The sequence below is a fragment of the Balaenoptera ricei genome, chromosome 20, assembly GCF_028023285.1.
Source record: "Balaenoptera ricei isolate mBalRic1 chromosome 20, mBalRic1.hap2, whole genome shotgun sequence".
Classification (NCBI taxonomy): Eukaryota; Metazoa; Chordata; class Mammalia; order Artiodactyla; family Balaenopteridae; genus Balaenoptera; species Balaenoptera ricei.
Genome location: NC_082658.1, coordinates 372,930 through 387,077, shown reverse-complemented (window position 1 = coordinate 387,077; position 14,148 = coordinate 372,930). Strand labels below are relative to the sequence as shown.

Below are 14,148 nucleotides of genomic sequence, written 5' to 3'. Positions count from 1 at the left end.
AGTTCTACCCGCGGCATCACCCGGGCAACTGACCTAGCCTCCTGGGAACTTCATCTGTAAATGTGGCTTCCCTATCCACAGTGCCTGCCTCTTAGCGCTGCTGTGAGACCTGAGCAAGGTCAGCACGCATAGCATTTGCCACGTAGGAAGGTTGGTTGTTGATGTCACATAAAGGCTAAGCTTCCGTGTTAGGGCTTACATGACAGAATGGGACTGGCTTTTTACTGCCCCCTCTCCCTCCCCCGGAAGTAACAGGTTTGCTATTCAGTTCGTGGTCATTATGACTGGGAGGAAACTTTCTTTTACCACTGTTGTTACAAATAACTGGAAATCAGGAACTAGAGGTTAGATTACAAAGAAGAGAGAGAGAGAGAGAGAGATAGGCACAGAAATAGCAGGATTTGGGGGGAATATAAGATAGCACAAGCAGATATTGTCAGGCCAATTAAATGGGGGAAGTTGTGGGCCTAAGTATGTGAGAGTAAAGTCATCACAGACGGAACCACAAGGGTACAAACTGGGCAAGGGAATAGTTCTGCACTGGCTGCCCTTGAGCAGAAAGGCAGGAAGGGGAGGGAGGAGAGACATCCTCTCACTGTTAAATGAGGATGTCCAGGTCATTTCTACATTTCCAAAGTTTTAGCTACTGGATGAGAAAGGCGAGAGCTAATACTTCCATCCCATTAATACCTTTTCTCATATGTTTTTATTGTTCTTCTGTCTTTATGTATAGTATCTAAATTCATCTTTAGTTTCACGCTGCTTTAAAGGTATTTTTTTCCAATGGTTAAGATCATTCCAAATTTGATTCCTATTTTCTAGAATAGTAACCATTCTAACTAGTGTCAACTGTGAATTTAATCAGCACATTTGAAATTTCTTCATCAAGGTTATTAGCTTATGGTATTGAGCAGAATAACCAACATTCCTAAACTGCGTTATGTTCTGTATGGCTAGGCAGTGAATGAATGACCAGTCACAGCAGCCTGTGCAGGGCGCCTTTTTTCATCAAGGTTTGTTATGAAGATGACTAGCTCTTAGACTCAGAGTGAAGTGCTTCTTTTTATTACCATGCCCTGAGTGTTCAGCCCAGGCAGAAACTGCAGGGCAGCACATTCTAAAGGCTTTATGTGTGAACACTAAAGCACAAAACTAAAATCTGTTACGGCCTCAGAAAACAGGTTATAATAATCCAATTCCCTGGTGATACTCATATGAATTCCACGCATTAACATTATAAGCCCCTTTTTGCAATGAATAGATATGTGAACCACAATGCTTAAATGAGGAAAACTAAAAATCAGAAAGCAATGGAAAGCTGATATAAAAGGAGAAAATATTCAATTAAACTTTAAAAAAAATGTGTGTCATTTATATCTTCCAAACTGAAATACAAAAAAATCACACAGTTGACACGCACAGTACTTGTGGAAGTATTGTGTAACATGTTTATAACAGCTCCTAAGCAGCTGCTGACAAAGATGAATGTGTAGATAAGTATAAAATTCAACTTCAAATGACATTATGAATGTAACTGATCCTCTGTTAGAAAAAGAACCAAAACCTGGAATTGTCTGAATGTTCTTAAAATTAGATATGTTGAAGATTTTATATATATATATATATATATATATATGTATGTATACACACACACACACACACACACTCACACATAATATACATATGTACATATGTAAATATAATATATAGATGGTCTCCTGGTATACCTATTTCATACAACACAGATGTAGGTAAATGCATGAAAATATGATTTGCTACTTTGGAATCTGTCCTCAAAGGTAATTTGAGGATAAGCAGATAAATCTTGCTGACAACTGAATGAAATGGTTTATACACCAAATAAATTACCTTTTAGCAGTTTTGTAGTTTTCAGCATACAGACCCTGTACAGGTTTTGTTAATTTGCACCTAGCATTTCATTTTCCTCTGGGCTATTGTAATGGTATTTGCTCTTACATTTTGGTTTCCAATTGAATGTTGCTAATATATGGAAATGGGATTGACTTGTGTTGACCTTTTACCTCAAAACCTTGCTAAATTCACATTAGTCAAAATTAATTTTTGTTGGTTTGTTTTCTGGGTAGATTCCTTGGGTTTTTCTACATTGACAATCATGTCATCTGTGAATGGGGACAGTTTTATTTCTGCCTTTCCAAACTCCGTGTCTTTTCTTTTTATTGCTGTACTGCACTGGCTAAGACTTCCAGGATAACGTTGAACAGGAATGTTGAGAGTGGACATCTTAACTCATTCCTAATCTTAGAAGCGTTCAGCATTCAGTCTCTACCATTAATCGTGACGGTAGCTGTAGGATTTTTTTTTTTTTAAACATATTTGTGTGTTGGTGTTGTTTTTTTTTTTAATTTATTTATTTATTTTTTAAAATTTTTGGCTGTGTTGGGTCTTCGTTTCTGTGCGAGGGCTTTCTCTAGTTGCAGCAAGTGGGGGCCACTCTTCATCGCGGTGCGCGGGCCTCTCACTATCGCGGCCTCTCTTGTTGCGGAGCACAGGCTCCAGACGCGCAGGCTCAGTAGTTGTGGCTCACGGGCCTAGTTGCTCCACGGCATGTGGGATCCTCCCAGACCAGGACTCGAACCCGTCTCTCCTGCATTAGCAGACAGATTCTCAACCACTGCGCCACCAGGGAAGCCCAGCTGCAGGATTTTTATAGGTGCCCTTTAAGAGGTTGAGGAATATCCCTTCTACTTCTAGTTTGCCAAGAGTTTTTATGAGTGGATGTTCTGTTCTGTCAAATGTGTAGAGGCTTTTCTTTGGGGGGGGGGGGGGTGTCTATTGATATAATCACGTGATTTTTCTCTTTAGACTGTTAGTATGGTGGATTACATTGATTTATTTTCAAACACTGGACCAGCCTTGCATTCTGGAAATAAGCTCCGACATGATTATACTGTATTATTCTTTTTTATATATTGCTGAATTCAATTTGTTAATGTTTTGTTGAGGATACTGCAATGATGTTCACAGATATGTCTGTAGTTTTCTTTCTTGTACTGTCTTTGTCTAGTTTTGGTATCAGAGTAATGCTAGCCATATACAGTAAGTTAAGAAGTGTGCCTTTCTCCTCCATTCTCTGGAGGAGATCGTGTAAATTGGTGGTATTTCTTTACATGTTTGGAGGAATTCAGCAGCGAACCATCTGGGCCTGCAGATTTCTTCTTTGGCAGGTTTTTAAACTACAAATTCAATTTTGTTAACAGTTATAAGACTATTCGTATGCTATCTATTTAATCTTCAGTGAGTTTTTGTAGTTTGTGGTATTCAGAGAAGTGATCCATTTTATCTAAGTTGCTGAATTTTATGCAAAGAGTTGTTTACAGTATTCCTCTATTATTACCCTTTTTAATGGCTACTGGATTCAGCGGTATCTCCTCTTTCGTGCCTGATATTGGTAGTTTGTGCTTCTCTCCTCCTCTGTCACTCTTGCTAAAGCTTTATCAGTTTTATTGATCTTTCCAAAGAACTGGCTTTGGGTTTCACTGATTTTTCTCTATTATTTTTGTTTTCATTTTTTATTGAATTCTGTTCTCATCTTTATTATGCATCTTTATTATTCCCTTCCCTCTGCTTGATTTTAATTTATTTTATTCTTCCTTTTCTAATTTCTTGGGATAGAAGCTTAGATTATTGATCTGAGACATGTCTTCTTTTCTAAAATAAGCATTTAATGCTACAAAATTTCCTCTGGGACTACTTTAGCTGCATCACAACAAATGTGGACATATTATATTTTCATTTTCATTCAGTTCAAAATATTTTCTAATTTCCCTTGAGACTTACTCTTTCACCCATGAATTATTTAGATATATGCAGTTTAATTTCCAAGTTATGGAGATTTTCTGGTTATCCTTTGGTTATACATTTCTAGTTTAATTCTATTATGGTCAGATAACATATTTTATTGGTGAATGTTACATCTGCACTTGGAAAGATCATATATTCCGCTATTGTTGGTTGGAGTGTTCTATAAATGTCAACTAAATTCAGTTGGTTAATGATGTTGCTCACTTTTTCTATATCCTGGCTGATTTCCTGTCTATTAGATCTATTAAATACTGAGATGGGAGAGTCAAAGTCTCAAACTATAATTGTGGATTTGTCTGTTACTCCTTTTAGATTTTGCTTCACGTATTTTGAAGTTCTGTTGTTAGATGCATACACACTTAAGACTGTTATTTCCTTTTAATGTACTGACCCTCTAATCAGTACTAATGTCCCTCTTGGATAACTTCCTATGCTCTGAAGTTTACTTTGTCTGACACTAATATAGCCACTCTAGCTTTCTTTTGATTAGTCTTTGCATGGTATGCCTTTCTCCATCCTTTGCTTTTAACTACCTATACTGTTATATTTTTAACGTTTCTTGTAGATGGCATATAATTAGAACTATTTGAAAAACCCATCCTCACAATCTCTGACTTTTAATTGGTATGTTTAGATCATGTATATGATGTAATTACTGATATGTTCAGATTTAAAAGTCAGTTGTCTTATGTCTTTTGTTTCCTGTTCATTTCCTGTTTTATGTTCCTTTTTCCTTTTCCTGCCTTCTTTCGGGCTATTTGAACATGTTTTTGTAATTTCATTTTAATTTTGTGATTCTATGTCTCCTTATATGATATTTTAATAGGTGTTCTAGGGATAATGGAATACATACTTAAACTTTTCATCATCTACTTAGAATCTATATTTTATCACTTCAGTTGAGATGTAGAAAACTTATTACCATATTAGGTTCTTTACTTTTCCTCTTTATGCTATAGTTATAGTTGTTTTATATATTACATCTATATATACTGAAAAACAATCAGACAATGTTATATATTCTGCTCTCAACTGGGAATTTTGATAGAACTCAAGGAGAACAGTTTATCATATTTATCCAGATATTTACTGTATCTGTTGCTCAACTTCCATTGCTGATGTGCCTAGTTTCCTTCTGGTATCATTTTCCCTCTGTCTGAAGAACTTCCTTTAACAATTCTTTTAGAGAAGGTCTGCTGGCTAAAAATTCTCTTAGTTTTCCTTTATCAGGAAACGTCTTTATTTTACCTTCATTCCTGAAGGACAGTTTTGCGGCATATACATTTCTGGGTTAAAAGTTCTTTTCTTTCAGCACTTTAAAAATGTTTTGCCACTTCCTTCTGGCTTCCATGGTTTCTGATGAGAAATCATTAGTCATTTGAATTACTGTTCTCTAATGAGATGTGTTTTCTCTGGCTTCTCTCAAGATTATTTTCTTTGTTTTTTGCTTTTAGCCATTTGATTATAATATGCCCAGGTGTAAATTTCTTTGGGTTTATCCTATTTGGGATTCACTCTGCTCCTTAAATCTGTAGGCTTATGTCTTTCACCAAACTTGGGAAGTTTTCTGCTATTATTTTGTCAGATATTTTTCAGCATCACATTTTTTCTCCTCTCCTCCTTGGACTCTGATGAAATTCAAAAGATTGAATATTCAACCTCTGTTTTTGTCCCATAGGCCTCTGAGGCTCTGTGTTCCTCCCCACCCCCGCACCCTATCCAATCTTTGTTCTTTCTGTAGTCCAGATTAGACAAATTCTATTGATCTTCAAGTTCACTGACTCTCTCCTCTGTCATTTCCATTCTGCTATTGAGACCATCAAGTGAGGTTTAAATTTTTGGTTATTGCATTTTTCAGTTTTAAAATGTCCACTTGGTTTTGTTTTGTTTTGTTTTTTTTAAATATCTTCTCTTTCTCTGCTAAGACTTTTTATTTTAACATTTGTTTCAAGAGGTCTGTGATTGCTCTTCGGAGCATTTTAATAATAAGATGCTTTAAAGTGTTTTTCAGATAATTCCAAAATCTGTATCATCTTACTGCTGGCACCCGTTGATGGGCTTTTCCTGGGTGAGCTGAGATTTCCATAATTTCTTATATACTGAGTAATCTTGGATTGTATTATGGACATTTTAAATATTAGCTTATGAGACCCTGGGTTTGTTTAAATCCTACAGAGAATGTCGATACTGATATTTTTGTTTTAGCAGGCAACTGATCTGGTAAGGTTAAGTTCCAACCTGTCTTCTGTGGGCTATGGTTTCAAAGTCAGCTTAGTTTTCAAAGCCTTTGTGGTGCTATCTGGATCTGTACTGAGTGCCTGCCACTCTGGATTCAGTCTGTGATCTGGGCAGAGGTCCATCCATCAGCTCAGTTCTCCATGTCTTTGGTATGCTAATTAGGATCTGATCCATGTATGTGTACGTCAGACCTGGGCCCATGAATTCATAAACAATTCCACAGAGTCACTTTCTTAAGCGCCTCCTCTCCATGAGCTCCCTGGTGATTTCTAGGTCCTTGGGAGCCCCCTTGATAGTCCTCTGACCAGAAACCACCCACTCCCACAACCGTGCAGTGTCTAGGGCCAAGGGGCAGGAGGACAGACAGGAAAAGGCAACAAGGTCTGGCCCCACCCTCCTGGCACCACAGGCCCACCAAGCTGAGATGGCTCCCCTCCCTCAGAGTTCTGGCTCCTACAAGCTTTTTGCTGTGATCAAGGCCATCACAGTGAAATGTTTGACTCCATATTGCAACTAATCTTTAAGAAACTACTAACTGCCAAGTTTTGGTGCAGTATCAAGGGAGTATATCTATAAATGTCTGAAAAAGTCATTAAAATTTAAAATCCCTTTTCCAGGTACATATCTGCGTGACAGAGTTTTCTTCATATACTTCAACCAAAATGACATATTGCAGAAGATTTGCAAAATTGAAAAAATGGCACTTTTTTCACTAAACATTTTTGTTTTGGAAAATACAGTTATTTTTGTTAACAAGTAATGAGTTCATTATTATAATTTTTAAATGAATTGATATTTATTTTAAATTATTAGTTTTAAACACTGATAGCTTATATTAAAAAAACTGTTGATAGATATTTAAACATCACATAAACAAAAGTTTTTGAGATCCTTCTGACGTGTGCATAAAGCTATTCAATGAAGCACTATTTTTTAATAGCAAAAGACTGGAAGCAATCCAACTGTCTGTCAATAAGAGACCAGTTCAATAAACTATGGTACAGCTATATAATGAAAGTACTATGCAGCTGTAAAAAGAATGAGGAAGATTTCTAAGTACTGCTATGGATGAGCTCTGATCTATCATGATACACAACAATATGTATAACATGCTACCTTTTATCTAAGAAAGGGAGGTACATGTACATATATAAGTATTTGCTTTTATTTTCAAAAAGAAATAATGAGAGGATTAATTTTAAAAAATAATAATTTTTTTCTATAGGGGGAAGGGATAAGGAAGGAGTAGAGACAGGAATGGAAGTTTAACCTGTGAATATCACTTGTTTTATAATTTGGACTTTGGGACCATGTACTGATAAGTGCTTCTTAAAATCAAAATTAGATTTGAAAACTAAAAACAAATAGAAATAAACTCAAATGTTTATCGAATGAGTACTATAACCACACATAGAAGAATTATTTCAGATACCTTTAAAATCCAGTATTTTAACTAAATATATCTATGGGATATAGCCTTAGGACAAAATAAACCACGCAGATATCTTCAACTGCATTTATTGCTAATTTAACACCAGTACTGTTATTATGAAACTATTATACACACACCCTTTTCTATCTATATCTTACCTATGTGTATGTATATACATATAAAGCAAATGACTAGTTGTTAGTCATTTATTAGGAACAATGATCTTTTGTGTAAAGTGAAAAACACAAATATTAAAAACCTTATAATCCTTCATTGACTTGGAAATATCAATATGAACTCATGATTTATTTTTCTCTTTCAAAAAACAAAGTACTTCCTGGCTCTGCCCAGTGAAAAAGCAGGGACAAGCAGTACCAGAGAGCACCTCCAGTACCAGACTACAGTCTCCATCAGGGCTGCCCTGAGAAACACCTGATTCCTGGTCAGGAGCGGAACATGTACGAGATGAGCTAGAGACATCTTGTCCTGACTGAAAGCAAGGACGCTACCAAAGGTCACTGTCAATATGTCAAAGAACACAGCCACCAATATGAAGGGGCTCCCACTGGCCAGAGACATAACAGTGTGTCACACTGTAGAATGGCTACAATGAACTGAAAACTCAAATATATAATGATACCTGATGCATGATGATATTCCAAAGGAAAAAAAGGTGAGGGGAGCCTGAGTGGTCATCTCTGGGGCCTGCTAAGGCACCAATTCATTACTCTGAAAATTTAGGGCAAGAAAACAAAGGGCAAGAACTACTCATTTTTTCTATATAGACCAGATTTGAAGGAATGAAACATTTAGTGAGGAGAAGTTCTCTTTTATAGAAGAAAAATAGGTACAAAAGAAATTAAAAGAATTTTAAAATCGCCATTTTGCCATCTCTAATGAAACAACAGTTCTAAACGATAGTCGTCAATAGCTGCTAAATCCGAAAGGTCGCTGGGAACTTTTAAAATCGGTGGCTCAGACTGCTGTCATCTGATCACTGATACGTGTCAATCAACTTAACATCACTACAAGCAGAAAACCAGGTACTATGAGCATCTTCCCCTGTGTGCATATAAACATACGCATTCATTTAAAATGATATACACAGCCTGGTGATTTCTCTCACTAAAATATCACAGGTATCTTTTTATGTCATGAAAACTCATTTATTACATCATATTTAATAGCTGCACTTTATTTCTTCACTCATTTAAAGTTGGAAAATTCTAATGCCGTAGGACAAAGTCTATAACCTAAATGTGTAATGTAAATCAGACCAGGTGTTGAACAATATGGAGTTATGCTGTGATAAACTAAAGAATACATGCCTGGCACTCAAACTAGTCAAATTTAATTTTCTAAAAAACCACTGAACAAGTTAAAAAAAACAAATCTGGACTATCAGTCTGTACTCTCTGAGTTTTATCTCATTTCTAGGATATTTAATAATTTTTCACAACTTTACAAATTTACTGGTCTAAAATACCACTAAATTCCATCGCTTTACATCTTGTTCAACTATAAATTTTCATACAATATGAAGTTTATTGGTTCACTAACAAAATTGATTCTTTGGAGATGCTCACGTTTTTCTTTTAATCTAAAAATATGTTTTTGGCCTGGATTCGTGTGATCCAAGAAGAGGCAATGTAACCTTGACCTAAATTAAAATGTCAAGGACACGCAAAGACTCTGGGGCAGAAATCAGACCTTACTCACTTGTGTATTCCCGGCACCTAAACACCATGCCTAGAACCTAAAAGTCCTCAATAAGTATTCGACAAAAGGATTTAAACGTTTAATGTTGAATACATACCATATTTTCTATTTAATTTCCCTAAGCTCTGAAGAAGAAATTCCTGACTATAGAACACTCTTGGGCTCTACTAACTTACTTCAGTTTAGCTCCCAGTAAGGTTATCACCTTACATCTAAAGCAATGTGCTATAGTTTTGTCGAGTTACCTGGGAAGAAAGAAACTAGGAGAGGAGTACCACTATAAGATTAAAAACAATCAGTATTAGCAAGCCAGGCAATGTGTGTTGGATAAACTGTAGTTTGCAACAGTAATGTCTATGGGTTCATGTCATGTAATCTATTGAAAAGGACTTGATAACTTCTGAAACAGTATTTTTTTTTAAAGGCATGATTCCCAGTTAATGGTGGAGACTGGCCCAAGACTCCACTAAAATAATAATAAATGAACATAAAGGATCTATAACAATCAAGACTGGATGACTGCCCATCAACATAGGACACATTTCTGGAACACGTGGAAGACTGTGTCTGTGGAAGAAGGATGGAGTTAGAGCTGCCGGTTGAGAGGAGAATCAGTCCACTCTGCAGAATTCCACAGAGGCTCGGGCCTCAGAAACACAAGCTACAATGGAAAGTGAAGGCAGGATGAAGGGATAAAACTGGGGGGATTAACTGAAAGTCTGTACAGAGAACAAGTAGTCTCACTCTGCACTCCTAGAAGATTCAAGCATTAAAAAGTCCCCAGGGAAAAGCCTGCCAGGCAGTGAGTCATTAAGGAAACATAAAACTCCCAAACTTCTTTTCAGGGACACAGATAATCAAGGGTTACCGGACATTTAAAGGGAGTCTCCAGCGTAAAAGATGGTCACAGACAAACAGGAGAAAAGGAAGGCCCAGGAAAAAGAAGTAGCAATGATGTTTTAAAAATATTTTTTAAATGCTTTTTTAGTTCTTACTAAAAATCTAAGACAAAACAACAACAACAAACTCTCAATTGGTTTCCTCAGAAAAGGCACTGCATTTATAAAAACAAAAATAAGATGATATGAAACAGGAAAAACCTGAGAAGGAAGAACTCTTGGAAATGAAAGAATTTGAGGGCTCAAATGTAAAGTGTGATAGAAGGGTCTGTAGGTAAGATGAAGGAAATCTCAGACAGCAGGAAAAATATAAACATTAAAATGTGAGAGAAAGAAAGAATTTGAAGAATCCAGGAAGTCTAACATCTTATCAACAGAAGCTTCAGGAAGTGAGAAACAGAGAAAAAAAGATGGTAGACAATTAGCAAAGAAATAATACAAGACAGTTTCAAAGAGCTGAAGGGTGTGAGTCTTTCAGTTGAGCAATTCGGTCCAAAAGACCTTCCCGTGGTGTGGGAGATGCTGGGGTCCTGCACTGTTCAGTAAACCGGCGCTGGGCCACACGTGGCTGTTGAGCAACTGAAACGTGGTGAGCAGAAACAAGAAAGAGGTGGTTCTATTTCACCGCATTTCACATCACATCGGATCCATCAGGAATCCCTGTAGATCTCAGCTACAAGCAGACCTTGAATTTACTTCTCGCCATCACTACTGCTCCATCATAGTCCAAACCACCATCATCTCTCACCTAAATAATTATGCCACTCTCCACCATTTCTTTTATATTATTTTAAAATAATTATTTTTAAAATAAAATGCATTATCTTAACAGAAGTTTGAAAACGTCAATGTCACAAAACCACATTACATTTATCTCTGGGTTTTGTTATTGTTTTTCTTGAAAGAAAGGTATATACTAAAATGAACGTGACTTTGTACCAAAGTGCATTAAAATCAGTTTAGGTCTAAATAAAGAAAAATACCATTTGAAAGCATTTCACAGGCAAGGGCACTTACACTCTGCAAATAGTATTTTCCCACCAAGCAATGTTATTTTCCTACATCCAAACACAAGGTAATAGAGGAGATACTAGAAGGAATGCAATATTACATCTAAGAGAGAAATGTCAAGTTCACTGCTGTGACATTTTGAGCTACCTTGACTCATTCTGGCTCTTGTCAACTCTTCTTGAATGTGAAACAGTCAAGTTATCAAATATAGACCACAATCCCTCTTACAATGAAAATATGTCAGCTTGACATAAATAAAACAGTACACAGAAGTTTACCTTCAACTCACAGCTATGACAACTCTGAAGAATAATTGTAACTATGAAGAATCACAATTATCATAATTAATTTCAAAAAACAAGGTAATGCCAGAGAATTTTGTTTAATTTTTAAAGAACATTCAGAAATAAATTCCTTATAGTTAATCTTCTGATATTTGAGATCTCCAAATTAATTATCTGAGCTGTCAAACATTTAGTAGGTAGAACTGGATAGCTCTAAGAATATGGAATTCGAAAATGAACCATCTCCTTCTCTCTCCACCACCATCCCTCCCCTTCTCCGAAAAGGAGAACTTCATATAATTGAAGATTTAATTATTTGGTCCCAAGAACATGATTTGTCTCACCCCTGGCCTCACCCACCCACCTGCCACGTCTACTTCATGTAACTGCAATCACTTCCTGCTTTCTCGGAGTAAACCTTATTTGTGGCATAAGGATCTGAACAACAGTGTGATGCTCCAGAAACAACGCGAGACCGGAGGTCAGGAGTCTCAGCTCTGCTGTGATTAGGAACTGCTTAAGCTCTTAAGTCCTTCAACATCTCACTGCCTCAGTTTCTTTTTAAAAGGAGGAGTTAGAATAAATGATCTTCAAGGACTTGACTAATCCCAAAGTTCTAAGTTTTACTTTAAAGCCTTCAATAAATCAAAGTCTTTGTCAATGAGAATATATTTTAACTTTTTATTATTAAAAAGTCCAAACATAATCCATCACCGACCTTAACAGTCATCAACAATTTGATGTATTTGCTAAAATAATTAAAGTGTTATGACATATACAAGCCTATTTAAGTTACTTAAATTCAAAAAACTATAGAGAGCACGCTAACTGATTACAATAAAATGCATTATGGGCAATGAGTTTAAAATTTCAGATTTTCTCCCCACAGAGGGAAATGCCTGTGAAGTACACTGAAAGAGAAGGGCCCGCAAACAAAAATTTGAGAAAAAGATCCTTTGCCTATAAAAATATATATATATTTCTGACAGAGAACACCCTTTTATTTCCCCCTACACTTCAGTCCTGTGGGCCCTTAGGCTGTTCAAATATATAAACTATACTTTTCACCTTTTATTTTCTTTCTTCTTTTCTTATTTCCTGACCACTTTCTGTTTCCTGTTGCTTTTGCCCAGTTCTCAGTTTTTTTCCTGAAGAGTAAGACTACTCTTTCTACGTACATCTCCTGCCGATCAGTTTGTTCCTTTACTTTTAGATGGCAACTCTACCAATGACTGGCATGCAGAATTTAATTTTAGAGGCCTCAGGTCTTAAATAATTTCATTATTTATTCCTTAAAGGCTTATCCTCCTCTGTCGGAGATCCTTAGTCCTGGGTTCAGTATGGACTCCATATATGTTTGTGTGTTTATAAACATTCTTCATGCTTAAACTGTGAATTTGTTATGTTGCTAAACATATGATCATTATTTTCTAAGTCCACTGCTAATATCTCCTTCTAAAAATCATAGTGTAATTCTAAAGTTTCAAAAGGCATTTAAGAAGAAAAAGCTAAATGACTAAACTCATGTATGAATTTCTATTTTTAGAGATTGTTGTCAGTTTAAGTAAAAATTCATAATCTGCTTACCACTGTCTTATAAGGTACACCTCTAATGTATAAGGTTAGCAAGCCATTCACGTGTATATGTATAAATAAATAACTGGGGGAAAGGTTAGCAACTTAATGAATTAGGGCTCTATTTATAATTATACTATCAAAGCTAATCACTAAGGAAGAGCTAAATGCTCTGGTGGAAATTCCAAGTCTCATTAACTATGGTGCCAGAAACTTTAATTAAAATAGAGCATCTCATTTAAATGATTAGCTTTGATAATTTAAGCATATTCATGCTTAAATTACAGGTCTAATTTATTAATTTGTTGATCACCGTCTCTGTTATATGCATTAGATGGTTTATTAGATACCACACAGTGACGATCTGAGAAGACACTTCTGAGAAGACAGCAACACTACCTGGTTATGCAACATAAATCGTGACCTATCATCATCCATCCACCTTTAAAGTCAGAATAGACAGACTATGTTGATCAGCCAAGAATATAATCTTCAAGCGACATCTGTACAATAATACCTTGCTCCACAGAAGGAGACTTGGCGGGGGAGGGGGAGGATGATTAGACAGCAGTATTGAAATCACTGCGTATTGAAGGACAAGTACTTCCTGAAAATAGTTTTGAAAACTAACCTCAAAACTAGCTGTTTGAAAGAAAACATGAAAATAAACAGATGGGTTAAAAAGTGTCTTTGTTCAAAAGCCAACACATAAGACAGAACTATTTCAAAGCAGACACCTCACAGAGGCTTACTCGTCATCTCTAAGATGGCATAAGTAAATGCTGATTTATAGGAAGCTGATCAGAATAAGTGACTTACGAGAATTCCGTTTTTGTTAGAAGGCCATTACAACAATGCCACCACTGCAGCACAAAAATGTGCAGCTTCATAAACATTTGGAGACTTTTACAATGACACTTTTAAAAGGAATTTTCCATTTATTACTAGTGAGGACTTTTAATCAAACTATTTCACGGCAAAGTACCTCTTAAATGGCAAAAGCTTTGTTCTGCACCAGCGTTCTGCACTGCTGGCTCTATGTTAAACAAAAGGTTTTTAACGTGATACAACTATCTCCACTTAAGAAGCATGAGGATTTATCTCTCGAGATAAAATAACTGGAAAGTAAAATGGGGGGAAAAAAAGG

At 36.1% G+C, this 14,148-nt stretch overlaps 1 protein-coding gene across 9 annotated transcripts in view; it reads right to left on the bottom strand.

The window, feature by feature from the left end:
- The window catches only part of HELZ (helicase with zinc finger), a 155,736-nt gene that overhangs the window by 11,571 nt on the left and 130,017 nt on the right, over positions 1-14,148 (bottom strand). The window lies entirely within an intron of this gene.